The 15,768-nt window shown below is 39.0% G+C and overlaps 1 protein-coding gene across 1 annotated transcript in view; it reads right to left on the reverse strand.

Moving 5' to 3' along the window:
* The window catches only part of RAPGEF5 (Rap guanine nucleotide exchange factor 5), a 236,092-nt gene that overhangs the window by 46,979 nt on the left and 173,345 nt on the right, over positions 1-15,768 (reverse strand). The window lies entirely within an intron of this gene.

Raw genomic sequence — 15,768 nt, forward strand, 5'->3', positions numbered from 1 at the left:
TTTTCACTCCTTAAAACATTTATTTTTGTGGGTAAAGATGTTATGGAAAACCAATGCATAAATAATGTCCTTTTAAAGATAAATTTTATAGTATTTCTGGGGTATATGCTCCAGTCCTACAGGGAATGAAGCCTGCATGTTCTAATAAATCAAGGCTTTCTATAGCCATTTACCTAAGTCTAGGGCAAGAACAATGGATAATAAAACTTAGAGGACACATAACGGGTTCTGAGGCCATTCATGTTTCTGTCTCAAATGCATCTGTAAGAAGTTGCGAAAGTGGTGGGTGATGTTACTGCTGTGGAGACAGACAGAGCTAAGTCGCGTTTAATATGGGAGCAGGTATAACATATCACAATATACTCCTTCCCAAGCCCTTCCCTACCTCCTCAACTGACAAAAACAGCTTTGATTTTTATTGCTTCTTGGCCTTGTGTGTTTTTGGAAAAGTCCAGCTTACATGTAATATGGAACAGCTAAACAGGTAAACTCTGACCCTGCAATACAATTTCCAAACTGATAGAAAAAATTACATGCAGAATGCAAAGTATAGCTCTTGCCATAATAATCTTTATCCAACCTCCAGAACTTAAAATTCACTTTACTATTATGATTTCATTTTCATGTCTTTTACATCCAAACATCAAATTTCCAGTAATTTGAAATAGTAATCACTTGTAAGAATAATGAGCTTGTACACGCAATAGCATTTATGTTCTCCAAGAGCTATACTAAATGTGTAAGTAGAAAGAATTGCCCTGTATAGAGCTCTGCATGTCTATGTTGAAGACAGGAAAAATTCCAGAATTTATAGAAATAACCAATAACGTTTACTATAAAAACTGATCAATGCAAAACAAGGCTATGTTTATGAACACAAAACTCTGATATAAAGAGGTAGTGAATGACATCTCCATTCCCTATCAGCTGTCCCTGCTTAATTAATTCTGTTTTGTTTGATTGTAGAACATCAAGATAATCCCAATTTACACCAATAAGTATTTGCAAATGGTCATGTTAAAAAAAAAAACCTGCTTTCTAATTGCAAATGCCCTTAAGTGAAATGAACCAGAGATGCTAATGAAGAGTATTAAGAAAGGTTTTTTTTAAAGATATTTATTTATGCTAAGTAACAGTATTCCTTATTAAAAAAATAAGTTTGACAAATGGCACCTATTTGTAAAATAAGCCTACACTTATAATTTAATCACACCACAATATATTAACAGTCACTGCTCCAGCTTACTGTTACTTGTAAAAGTAAGTTCTCAAACAGATGTGTCTGGGCCTTGCTAGGCATAAACTAAGACCTATGCATTCTAAGTGTGTAAAGGGAAAGTAGAGCCTGGTATAGAGTTCTACAGCTCTATGCGGAAGATAACTGTGGGCATGTGGCCGGTGGGACAATTTATTGTGAGAAAACACGCACAGCCTGCACTCCCAGAAGGCCCGGGAGCCCTCTCCTAGAGGCCTGTTTACAAAAGTTACTGGCAAGCTGTGACCTCCAACATAATTTCCAAATTCACAGGAAAGATTCCATGCAGTTTCAAATATTCATCTGCCCGAAAAGGCAGGAGAACCTATATTCTAAGATCTGCCCCCAAAACTAGTTAAACCTAGCAGCAGAAGTTCATCACTTGGTTATCCTAATGAGAACCTTGAAATATACATTTTGAAGCTTTGTGTGTCCCTTCATCACAGGTTTTAAAATAGTTTCAAGAAAAACCAAACAGTGGCATAATGTCTGAACCCCCAGGATATTTTGAAATACAACTTGAAAACTATCACTCCAGGACACTACTGAACAGGAATGTTCACCGATTCTAACACTGCTCTGTATGTATGGTTGATGAACATCCTCAAGTTCTCTGCTCTCATTAGAAATTGAGTTTTTCTGCATCCAATGTTAGATACAGGCGGCAAGAACCACAGAGTAGGCTAGAATCTATTTTAGGGGTCTCTGTGGGCTCTTACAGATCAGAGTTGGAGATACACAGAAGCCACTGGGTGAGAGCCCTGAGAACCTCATGCATTCAGCATTCAAAATGCTTGATGGGACATAGGTTCGGCCTGTTTGGAATGTTCTTACACTTAGCTGATTTAAGGAGGTTGGAACTATTCTCTAATCAAAATTTACTCCATTAGCAACTGAGATGAAAAAGAATGCCATTAAACTTTGACATAACCAGTCATTCCATTCTGGAACAGCCTTGGATAATGAGCTGAGTGACTTTAAGAGTCCGGTTTATATGGTGGCAAAACCATTTGGCATTCAATTCAATTAATGAGCTCACATATGACAATATTTTGTTAAGGGCTTTGACCCAGAAATGCTTTTCCCTAAGCAACTACCATATTTAATATTCAACAGCATTTACCTAATTATCTCTTTGCCATAGAAATACTAATTAAAATAAAAACAACAAGGCTACATAAAAACATCTCCAGTTAAAATCCTACTGAACTGCTAAAAATCCTCATCAACAGAACAGATTCCCAATACCCTTGATTCAAATCTTTCCCTATTTAACTACCATATTGTTATGAAATTTTTCTCTATATAAAGAGCTTTCCCTTACTCTTTTCCAGCACTGGTATTTTTTTGCTGCATATGAAAGTAATTGAATGATATAATCAAAATGACACACTTCAAATAAAAATGCATTTTATAATAGCCATGTATCAAAAAAGGCTCTCCCTTGGTATTCAGAGATATTTTTGGAACCACAATGGCTATATAAATGATCCCCTGAAGACTATTAGCCAACAATAGCCATTTAGAAAGACTAGCACATCCTCTAGCATCCACATTAAAATGCTATAATTATCTATTATATTATATAGTGCTTAATTAACAGTAATTTAAGACTTTAGGCAGAAAAGCACCTTTGTGTATAAAAGTATCTTTCGTTTAAACAAATTCATAGTTGCCATATACACTAACATTCTGAATAAAAAGATATATTCATTATGCTTTCTAACTCTGAATACCTAGGTATTAATAGACAGAAAACCTTTCCTTTGAAATTCTATTCATTAAATCAATCACTAAATCTAATCCCAAATTCCTGGCTCATCACTGATAAAAATATTCAGCCATACTTTTGGGAATACCCCCCCTCTCCCCCAAATCAAAGAACATTTATGTTGTGGCTTTTTAAATATAGGACGTACTCTTGCAGTATAAAAGAAACATGTTGATAACAATCAAAACTGGAAAGCAAATATATTATAGTTTTAAGCACTATGTTCACTTAAAATAAAATACATCAAGGTGTAGTCAAAATCTAAAGCTTTGATAGAAATGACTCTAAAATCCATGTCTACTATTTACTATAATGATGTTAATACAGGACTTTTCTCTCTCATCTGTTATTGTTTTAATTTTAAGGTATAAGAAAAGAATTGTCCATTTTCATTTGATTTTACTTGAATGTATTTTTTTACGCAGATATTAAAATATTTTCTCATTCTAAGTGTATCAAGCACTAAAAACTTCCATTTATTTCTGTAAAACACAAGTGTTTCTAGAGCATCCTGGAGTTGTGTCAGGTGGACTACTAATTGGTTTGGTGCAGATCCTTTTTATAGGGTTTTGTTATGTAAATGTAATCAAATCAGAGGAATGGATCTAAATGTTTCAAAAAGGTCTAAGCTTAATGCTTTTTTTTTTTTTGGTGTAAGTGAATTGCCAAGAAAGCAAATGATAAGAATTTTAACAGACAACTGCCTATAGTCGCTATTTAAACTAAGTATAGTAATGTGAATATTCAGCATTTCTGTAGTGACGCATATTCCCTTAAGTACTGTTAGCAGTTTTGTTTCACCTATATTTCTACTTCAGATGCAGCGGAATTGAAGGCACTCTAAAGTAAGTTCTACTTAAACTTTATTTCGAGAAGCCAAGAAAAACTCCGTACTTGAAAGTTCTTGTTTCTGGTCCTGGAATATTACAACTTGCCACTATTTTTTGAAAAGCAGTGCCAAAATGTACCATGTAATTTGATTAAGCACAAATTAAAAAAAATTAACGTTCATGTCTGAATCACAGGTTAAAGTGCTATGCCGTCAAGAGCTATGTTTTTCTCAGTTTATTTTACATTTTCTGAAAGCCATATTCATGACCTCAAGTGCAATTGTTTACCCCAGCTTTTAAATTCACTCAATTCCAGCACATTTTTACAATTCACCAGAGTATTGCTTAGCCATTCTAAAATGAACAAATCTTGAGATCTCATTTTATTTTTCCTTTTTGGTTACATAATAAATGCTTATTCATTGAATACTGTTTCTACGTCAAATTTTATTGGAAAACTTTTTTATTTGTTATTGTTATGTTAATCACCATACATTACATCATTAGTTTTTGATATAGTGTTCCATGATTTATTGTTTGTGCATAACACCCAGTGCTCTACGCAGAATGTGCCCTCTTTAATACCCATCACCAGGCTAACCCATTCCCCCACCCCACTCCACCCCCGCTCTACGTCAAATTTTAAAAGTCATCTCTTTCATGACAGGAGCTTACTACACACAGAGCTTAGGTGGCACTCTTCAAATAGTGCAATCTGCTTTTATTGTAACTTGAAAAGTTTGGTTTTGGAATCCCATCATTCCTTAGGAAAAAACGATTTGAATACAACAGGAATTATGTTCTGAACTATATTACATTCCACAGGCTGCCTTTTAAAAACGTCACTAGATGGAGCATGGACTAATAAACCCAGGGCTTGCCCATGTTCTCCACACCAAGGGTCATGTTTGCAAGTCACCCTTGGGCGGGGAGAGAGGTGACAGGCCCCCTGAGCTCCTGCTGTCCCAGCCCTCAGCTGCTCTCAGCATCTAGACACACTTATAATTACAACCCATTTGTGGCTCATGCGTGTGTCTGTTAAACCTGCTGGGAAGCTTAGAAAACAGTGGGGAAACTCCTAAGGGAATCAGAGAGCTGAATTTCTACCTGCATAGCCTTAGGCAGGGTCCTGAACCTCTGTGGGCCTTAGTTAAGTCAGCTATAAAGTGGGTATCATATCCACACCTAGCAGAATTGTAGTCAGGATGAAAGAGAATAGTGTATTCTCAAGCACCTGGCAGAGAACCTGGTATACATTCGGCACTCAATAAGTACCACTTGTTCTTACTTTCAAAAAATAATATTTAGAGCCTGCCCCAATTCTCCAAGTGCTACCAATCAACCAAGAAAAACCGAGTACTGAGAACAGACTATGCAGAAGGTATTTGCTAAGGGATTTGGGGGTGAGAGACAAGAAAGCACAGAGTGATCCATGGCTTCAAGCTTGTAATTAGTCAGGGAGCCGAGACGTTTGTCCCCGTGAAATGAACTAAATAAGGCAACACTTCAATTGGGCAGCACCAATCATAAATCTTCTAAGGGATGAAGGAAACTCCAACATGTCATGTGAGATCACCCCTGCACTTCTAAGAAGAATCGGACAAACAGGTGAAATAAATGTGAGCAAGGGAGTGACTGCGTGTGTGTTTGTGGTTGAGTCACAAACCTGTGGCCTCTGGGCCTTGTCTAGCCCTCAAAGATGTTTAAAAATCAGAAGATTTAGGGGCACCCGGCTGGCTCCGTCAGTTAAGCATATGACTACTGATTTTGGCTCAGGTCATGATCTCAGGGTCGGGCTCACGCTCAGTGGGGAGTCATCTTGAGATTGTTTCCCTCTGCCATACTCTCTCTAAAATAGATAATCTTTAAAAAAACGAAACATAAAAATCAGAAGATCTGGCAACACCAGGCCCACATCTCATAGGGCAACATAGTGTAGTGCTGAGTTGCCCTTTTCATGCTGGGCACACTCTGCAGTTTATCACGGTTCTGCCCTCATTGGCTTCACTTGTTCTTATTAGTGGACTGTGGACAGGTGAGTTTTTTTTTTTTTAAGATTTTACTTATTTGACACAGAGAGAGGGAGACAGAGAGAGAGAGCACAAGCGGGGGAGCGGCAGGCAGGCAGAGGCAGAGGGAGAGGGAGAGGGAGAGGGAGAAGCAGGCTCTCTGCTGAGCAAGGAGCCCGATGCGGGACTGGATCCCAGGACCCCTGGGATCATGACCCGAGCCGAAGGCAGCCGCTGAATCGACTGAGCCAACCAGGTGCCCTGGACATGTGAGTTTTATAAGTCTTGGTCTATGGTATAGTTTGGAAACAGTAATGGAAGGGATCACATATATAACTGCAAAGTAAAGCGAGAAAGTAGGTTGGAGCCAATTCCTAGAGGGTCTTTGAGCCCTAGAGCAAGAAGCCTGGGGCTTGTTTTATAAGAAAAGGGAAGTGAATGGAAATTTTCAAGGGGAGAAATGACAAGAGATACAGATTACACTTGCTGCATCAGGACAGTCAGACTGGGTAAAGGAAAAATAAGGAGAGGGAAGGCGAGTTTACTTTTTAAATACATTGAGCTTGAGTACCCATATTTCTGGGCAGAAATATCAAAGACCAGAGCTTGCCAAAAGAGGTCTGGATGACTACGGGAGCTACCATATGAAGAAGGTATAAAGAGGGTGGCTGGAACAACAAAAACTCTCAGATACAGTCCTAGGAAGTTGTAAGCAGGGAACTGAGGGCTGAGCTGGGGTGTATGTTCACATTTGGGCAATGCTAAGAGAAAGATGGGTTCAGGAAGGGGGAAGAGAAGAGAGAGAGAAAACAGGAGAACAGGGAGACACAAATGTAATAGAAGCCAACAAGAAAGGATGATGGAAAGGAGAGCAGATCCCGAGTGTCAAAAGTTGCTGGAGGGAGGTTCATCAGCCTTCTTCTGCATTCAAAGGACACAGGATTTGGTGCGAGGATGGTCCCTGTCTGACGGCTTTGGAGAGATGCCCCTTGGAAAATGTTAGGGGCATACCCAAGTTAGACTAAAAGGACTTAAGGATATTCTGATAATCGCCCTCACACCATCCATCACACTGTTTTCCCCCAAAGACTCTTCTTGCAGGTGTTATAGCTTGCTGATTAGTAACAGCAGCTCTCACAAATAAGCTGGGAGGAAGCATTTCTTCCTGATCAATCCAAGTATCATTTTATCTAAGAGTATAGATTAGAACGTGGGAAGTGTCATGGGTATGGAGCCTTCAATACCAATCTGGCACCATCTACCAACAAAAATTAATAACCAGTTGCAAGAGTCACTCAGTCTAACACAATCAACTCTCAGAGTTGCTCCATCTGGTATGATTAACATCACAGAATGCATTCTTAAAGATACAAACTGTGTTCCTAAGTGCTTGTCAGTTAAACATTCCAAAATTTCATGAAATGAAGAAAAAATTAATTAAAACATTAAATCTTAAATTAGAAGTCTGGGGCATGGTTGTTTGAAGCAATAACTCCTAATACTGGAATCAACTTAGGACAAGGTATGACATTTTTATCTCCCAGGCACCAAGAAGAATCTCTATTATCAGCTTTCTTCCAAAACTTGAAGTATATCACCATTCTGAATGTTAATTTTTCCACCCTGGTCACTGTGAATCATTATCACTGAATTCAGATGAGAAAATTTTATTTTTTGTTTCTGCTTAACAGAAATTCTAGAGCTATGGGAGAGAAGTTATTTTCCTCCAAGTTGAGGCAATAGTCAATTGCCTTCATTTAAAGTTAAGAAAGATAACTAGACATATTAAAGATAAAAAGATTACCAATTTACTCGTTTAAATTAAGCACAACTAGGGTGCCTGGTCGGCTCAGTTGGTGGAGCGTGTGACTCTCGATCTAGGGGTCGTGAGTTTGAGCCCCACGTTGGGCATGGAGCTTACTTAAAAATGAAATCTTTTAGGGGTGCCTGGGTGGCTCAGTTGGTTAAGCGTCTGCCTTTGGCTCAGGTCATGATCCCGGGGTCCTGGATCGAGCCCTGCATTGCATGGGGCTCCTTGCTTGGTGGGGAGCTTGCTTCTCCCTCTGCCTGCCGCTCCCCCTGCTTGTGTTCCCTCTCTCTCTCTCTCCCTCCCCTGCCCCGACAAATAAGTGAATAAAATCTTTGAAAAAAAGGAAATCTTTTAAAAAAATAAACACAATTAAACATAACTAAGCCTCTTTCTAAACAACCTGGCACAAATCTTAGACAAACTGAAAATGTCCAACATTAGAAAACTTACTTTACTGTGTAGCCCATGTTTAAAAAATATTTCTAGGACAAATATTTCATCCAGTGACTGACAGCTGGGACACCTTTGTGCTCTGGGTTCCAGAACAGTCATTGGAGTTCTTTTCAGTAACACAGCTGCTTTCTTTCTCACACCAATGAAAGGGAGACTAGTACTTCAGGGTCACGAAGAAAGGTTTGGTCATGACCACTGACTGAACACCTATTGCTTGGGGTTGGGCACTGTGCTCACTGCCATGGAGAAGGCCAAGTTTTAAGGCCTCAACTTTCACAGGGTTTGGAATTTAATCAGTGAGATCATAAAAGGACCACATAGGGGCCTACAGCCCCAAGCTGATAAATATTCCATTCACGGGAATGTCTGAACAAACCTCTACCCCCACTACCACCCTCATCCCCCACCCCCATCCAGCACACATTTTAGCCCTAGAGAGCCCCAAATTTGCTCTGAACCACACCTATTCCTTAGTGTGCACCAGGAAGCCAACGGCAGCTTTGATGGGCAATGAGGAAAAGTAGAGAAGGGAAGATAGTAGGTATTCTCTTCGAACATCTTCGAAATAGCCACCCTCTATTGACCACGTACTGTGTGCTGTACCAGGAGCTTTACCCACATGATCTGTGCTCCTCATATTCTTTCTAGGAGGCATACTCTCCAAGTGGGATGATGACACCAAGCCTGAGCTAAGTAGGGTGAGAAACTACCGAGTTGTTGCAAGTTAATATCAGAAGGGAGCTAGGTCCCAAGGTGGGCTGATGCCCAACTCCGGATTTCACTGCACTCTACTCTTCTAAGGCTGTGAATCCAAATGGTCCATATCAGACGTGGAGGTAATGGATGTGCAGGAAAGTCACAGAGTCCTGGTTTTGGATGGGGAGAAGTGCCACAGATACAGGAACTTAGTCTTTTTATTTTTGAATTGCCAAAAATGTCCCTTTAAGTCATTTTCCATCTACACACCAGCATGCTGGAGTTCCTTTATTCCTACTCAAATTTTGTTTTTATTTTCTAGCAAACACTTAGGAAATAGCAAATATCTATAAGGGATCAGCCAATTTCCTTTTCTAAAGGTAGAACTAACAATCACATAGAAGGATTAAGATAGTCCACAAACTCCCAATGCTTTTAAGATCTATTTTATTTTATTGAGAGACAGAAAGCACATGTACATGTACAAGCACGGCGGGGGGGGGGGAGGTGTGGCGGGGAGAGGGATGGGGATGGGCAGGGGGAGGGGCAGAGGGAGAGAGAGAATCTTAAGCAGGCCCAAGATGGGCTCCTTCCCACAACCCTGAGATAATGACCTGAGTTAAAATCAAGAGTTGGGTGCTTAACTGACAAAGCCACACAGGCACCTCTCTTTTAAGATCTTTTAATGACCATTTACACATATTTATATTTTTTAAAGTTGACGTGTAAAGGTAGAAACTGAAACAATCTTTTAAAATGGTCAAACCATAAAACTTTTCCTTTCCTTCTAAACTCCATATTAAACATCACAGACACTGAGAATCATTAGTCACATTTTATTTTGTCCTCTCTTTCTTAAAAGAAAAAAAAACTGACTTCCACATCAAAGTCTTGTCTGTTCCTCACCTCAGTGATTACATATACCTATTACTCCGACATCTCAGTAATCAAGCCATTAAACATGTATTACCTGTCACTGGGTAAGGTATTTTTGTCTTTCTGGCTAAAGGCATTCATACAAACTCCTTTGTCTCAAATGATTCTATTAAGTCAGTTTTGTTTTGTTTCAAAATAAATGCACTACTTACACACCTAAGAACATCCTTAGGCCTTTCTCCTAGCATTGAAATCCCATGATTCATGGTGATTTGACCCACACAGCAGGTATGTAACAGGTACATAAGAGTTCTGAAATATCACCAAAAATATAATAATATAATTATATATTATGTTATTTTATGAGAACAAATTGAATGTGTGCTATTGTTAAGCTTAGTTGAAGTCATAATATAGGAAATATTTTTTAGTATATGTTTCATATGTTTGGTGAAAAAAATATTTTTTAAAGATTTTATTTATTTATTTGAGAGGGGGAGAGAGACAGTGATCGAGAGCATGAGAAAAGAGTGAGGCAGAAGCAGACTCTCCGCTGAGCAGGGAGCCCCAGACATGGGGCTCAATCCCAGGATCCTGGGATCATGACCTGAGCCGGAGGAAGATGCTTAACCTACGGAGCCACCCAGGCACCCCTGCTCTCCACATATATTAAAACCAAACAGTATATTTCCCAGCTTCACTTGCAGCTAGATGTGGCTATGACTAAGTTTTGGTCCATGGGATAAAAGCAGAAGCCGTGTGTGATGTACAGGTGTGTTCTTGACTTGCTCCATCCTGCTACCTGGACTGTGATGCTAGCTAGTATCCATCTTGATTTATGAGATGGAGGTCAGACTCCAGGGACACTGGAGCAAAAGCTGGAAGGAATCTCAGTCCTAGCTGATTTCAGAGTGGCCTTACCAGCTCTACACTGCATTTCTCTATTTTTATTTTCACATGAGAGAGAAGTATATACCTTGTTTAAGTTACCATCCGTTTTTCTGTTACACACAGCCATGCCTAATAACAAATAAAATATACACACAGAAAATTCTCAAACACACGATGAGTAATGTGGTCTGCTTCTTAAGTTTCTCTATTATCAAAAGCAGGCAAAGTACACTTACCGAGAGATAAGTATTGTGAATTTATCCTGATCTCACTACTTTGGATTTCTAGAATATGCTGATGAAGACACATTTGCCTTTCATGTTTTTTTCCCAAAGAACAAACACCCTCCCTAGGAGACTGTAAAATAGAGTAAATTGTCATAATAATTCTGAGACATGTGCTTGCATTATGCCAATCAGCACTAGCAGAACTTGAGCTAACTAAAATATTTTTACAAAAGTCAGCAGAGTGGTAAATAAAAATGGCTTGCAATGTCTTTAAATTCAGATCAAACTGAAACAAAACAACATGAGGTTACATTTTATATGTCCAACTCTAGGGAATAAGGTCCAAAATTGAAAATATCTTCACTGCGTTCTTTCTTTTTTCTTAACAAAACACATGACACTATTTATGGTATCTTTAAGCCTGCTACACAAAAACAAAATTTGTGATATCAAGCAAGGAAGAAAATTTAGGGGTAAAAACCTAACTTGCTTCAAGTACTATACAAATCTCTCTTCATAACAAGTATATTTAAGGTACATTGAAAGGGATGTAATTATTGAAGTAGTACACCAGATGCTTTAATATTAGAACCATTATCTTTTTTTTTTAAGATTTTATTTATTTATTTGAAAGAGAGAAACAGAGAGAGAGGGAACATGAGCAGGGGGAGGGAGAGGGAGAAGCAGGCTTCCCGCAGAGCAGGGAGTCTGATACGGGGCTCGATCCCAGGACCCTGGGACCATGACCTGAGCCGAGGGCAGATGCTTAATGACTGAGCCACCCAGGCACCCCAGAACTACCATCTATCTTGAGTCCTGATATATACCACTCATTCACCAAAAACTATGCTCACTTAAGGCTGAGAATTTAAGTAGAAATACCCAGCCAGGTATGCAAAAGGCAATTCTAACTTGTACTTTTCATCTTCACACTAAGTGATGCTCATTTACAGGATTAAAGGATTTAAAAGATTCACAAAGTATCCTGTATGCAGAAAACAGACAAGAACAGTAAGTCTGAAGCAGAAAACGATACAGAATTGCTCTAAAAATAATTTCCCAGCACTATTCAGATTACAATAAGATATTTTGGGGATTACAAGATATTTTAGTTTTCCACAGTTTCTGTTCATTCATATTTAACGATTCCGTCTAATTTCATATTTATTGAAAGATTTGGGGGAAGGCCTGCCAGCCAAGCAGCAGCCTTACGTATAAGGCAAAAAGCTGCAAACAGAATGAAAAGAATGGTTTCAATTGTAGAGCAAGAAAGCCCCAAGGGCAGAAAATGAGGATAATGGGAAATGGGAGGGGAGGGTTATAATGAGAAAGACTGCAAAGAGAAATGAGAGAAAGCTCAATTATAGGTATGTTAAAGGCAAAAATTCTCCTGCTCAAAGAATGTTCCTTTCAGACATGTGCTTGTCAATTACAGCAATTCTGTGGCACTGCACCCTTTCAATGAAGCAAGACTTTGATTGAAACATGCTGTGAGAGATTAACATGCAGTGATTATAATCAACAAATTGCCATTCACTAACATTTCTTCCTCACACTGAGGAGACTACCTGAAGTACACACTCTCACACAGAAAAATGACTTAATTTTTTTTTTTTCTGATAGGATGCTAGTTTTGCTTGAGGAAGGTGGCACAGCATTTTAAAATACAGACAAGGACATCTGATGATCTCACTTTAAATCTTCCAACTGTCTGGGGAGAGGACACACAAGATCTCTGAGAGAAAGAAAGAAGAGAAAGAGAAAGAGTTTTTTCATCCTTCAACATTGTCTCCAGTAACTTTAGCTGCTGATGTTACAGTAAAACTGTGGTCTTGCTAAAATTACTAGATTGTCAACTCTATTGACACAGTATCTTGTCTTCATGAATTTCAGAATCTGTTGCTCTTTCCAATTTGCTCCTCCAAAAAAGCCTGACTGATATCACACATTTAAACAAGTTTCTGGAAATACAGCTGGACATGACAAAATCATATTTGCACTAAAGTACATTAAACATGCCCAAAGACCCAAAACTCACTAGGAAATATGGTAATTTTAGAAACTCTGAGATTTGAGAACAGCATTTCTTTTTAAAGGAATAGAAATCCATTTTCCTTTTTTTTTTAAAGATTTTATTTATTTGAGATAGAGAGAGAGAGAGGGAGGGAGGGAGGTAGAGTGCAGAGGGAGAGGGAGAAGAAGACTCCCTGCTGAGCAGGGAGCCCTACATGGGACTCAATCCCAGGACCCCGAGATCTTGACCTGAGCTGAAGGCAGATGCTTAACTGACTGAGCTACCCAGGTGCCCCCACTTTCCTTTTAAAAGAACAACAACAACAAAAAGAAACAATTTACAAGAACAAAAAAATCAGTTAGTACCAAACTGAGGTGTACTACAGAGATTCTTTTTTTCTTTCTTTTTTTTTAAGATTTTTACTTATTTGGGAAAGAGAGAGAGTGTACACTCATGCACGCAAGCTGGAAGGAGAGGGAGAGAGAATTTGAAGCCAACTGTAAGCTGAGCGTAGAGTCCAGAGTGGAGCTCCTTATCAAGACCATGACATTGTGACCTGAGTTGAAAGCAAGAGTCAACTGACTGTACCACCCAGGCGCCCCTGTACTATAGAGATTCTTAACAGGTATACATTAGGGAGACAATATGAAAACTGAACAAAGCTGTTACCTTTCTCAAATTTATTTTTATGAGAGAAGATTCAAGTTGCACTGAGGATCTGTGTTTCGTAAGCAACCTCCTTCCTATGCCAAAGAGACTAGAAAGATTTAAGCCAGTATTTTATTCCCACAATAATAAAGCTGAAGACTCTCAGGACCTCATGATTCTACACAAACTTTGTGTCTTATCAGATAGGGCCTCTATAGTTTATATTTAAAAACAGATTGTACTTTTTATATATTCAGATTCTTTGAAAATTGACAATTCATGTACACACTTATGGCACTTTCCAGTACCAGAGTATTTTATTATTTGTAATAAATTCTTCTCCAGCCATTCTAGGAAATTAGAAATTCACTGAACTATAAAGAAATACCTGTTTCCTAACTGTGTCAAACTGGGCATCTGAGGTGAAGGGAAAGCAAATAAAATGTAAATAAGGGAAATAAAGCAAATAAAATGTGCAGAGGTGAATGAAGGAGAAAGTCCATTCATTTCTACGTCTTCCATAGTCTGCAGTTTACATGGAAAAACCCTCATGGTTCATGGGTTGAGGACATCAGCACCAGAACTGACTTTATAGAGACAACAGTCACATGTCAATTTCATTTTGAATACAGTGTGAAGGAAACCCTCAAAGACCCTCTATCTCACCTCCAGGCTCTAGGACAAGGCCTTCACTCACCCCATCAGAAAGTGGTTGATGTTTGTCTTAAAAGTACTCAAAGAACAAAGTCTAGAAACCTGTCAAGATGTCCAAGTTTTTCAACATTCTTACAGTCAAGAGGTTTAAGATTTCATTTCTCAGGTAATTCTTGCTCCTCGTGCATCTTAATTTCCCTTTTTTTTTAATCTTCAGGTCCTCTTGAAATTAATATTCTATAGCCCTATAATATTTTAGTTTGTTTCTGGTGTGCTCTGGACTTAGAGTTGAACGTCAAGTATTGGAAGAGGTCTTGTGGATTCAACACGAAAATGATGCAATTAAAAGAAATGCATTCCAATGATCTGTTTTCATTCTAAACAGGGATGGTGTGCCTGGAAAGTATGCTGTCCTCCTACTTATACCCTCATCCATTACACACCTTCCTTTGCCCATTGGTTATGCGGTAATGAAAACTTCCACATTTCCATTATTAATCAGTGTATGTTAATGACCTTATGCTTCAGCTCGGTCTCACTTCATTTCATCTTGCTTCATTACCAACAAGAGTATTAATTAACCCACAACCTACTGGCAGCGTAAAAGCATCAATTCCCTTGTTATCATACATAATATCACATGTTTAAAGGTGATGCGAATAGATTAGTCCACCATGATGAACACCTCAAGTGAAATCCACAGTCAAAATCTGATTTTTAACCCCATCTCCTGTGAGCAGTCTGACCCCTACCAGCTGATATGAGGACCTCTTCCCCCACACCCTTCTTTTGTAACCTCTGGGAAACAGGGATGCAGGCAGCTCACCCAGTGGCCATCCAGCTCACAGCTGGAAACCAAGAAGCAGGCCTTTGTGCTGGAGATTAGAGCACTGTTAAGCAGCTACCGAAGCACCTGATTTGGGGTTTACAGCTGGAGTTGAATGGTAGGTTTTTACTTCAATGAGGCCTTTTATCCCTGACTCTAGTCACTAGATAAAAAAAGATCTCTGGGGAAAAGCTAGGGATACACCTGAGTTCATTCCCAGTTTCAAATGATCATTCTCTCTCTGAAGGAGTTTAGATAACTTCTACCTTAGCCTCTATGTCCATTAGATTGGGGACAATTATCCTGTTCTAAAATCCCCTGGATGGAGAGGAAGTTTGGATAAATGGAGGGGTATCTTGAGTAATCTTCCAATCCCGGGTCTCAAATCTGGGAAGGTCCTCAAACAACATGTGGCCTAAGTCCTCGGCTTTCATAAATGAGGCAACTGAGAAGAGAACTTCTACACAATTCTAATACCTCATCATTTGTCAATATTAATTTTTAAAGTCTCCCAATTCTTCAGTTATGGCCGGCAAACACACTACATTCTCCGTAATAGTAATGGGGAGGGAAGTTAAGGGCATTGCCAAAAAACCAAATCAAACCAAAGCAAACCAAATCCACAGTACAAAGATTAAACAGCAGAGCAGTAACTATATTCTCACGTGAACACTTCTACTTCTAGCTCTCTCTCGACAGCACTTTGGGGATTTTCACTGTCACCATGGATAGCTATTTCAAGCCTTTTCTTTATCTGGAAAAGTAAGCCTTCACCGAACAGCAATGCTGTGCATCTGAGGCATACCCA

The sequence above is a fragment of the Eumetopias jubatus genome, unplaced genomic scaffold, assembly GCF_037043125.1.
Source record: "Eumetopias jubatus isolate StellerSeaLion01/CBP00866 unplaced genomic scaffold, mEumJub1_p1.0 scaffold_14, whole genome shotgun sequence".
Lineage (NCBI taxonomy): Eukaryota > Metazoa > Chordata > Mammalia > Carnivora > Otariidae > Eumetopias > Eumetopias jubatus.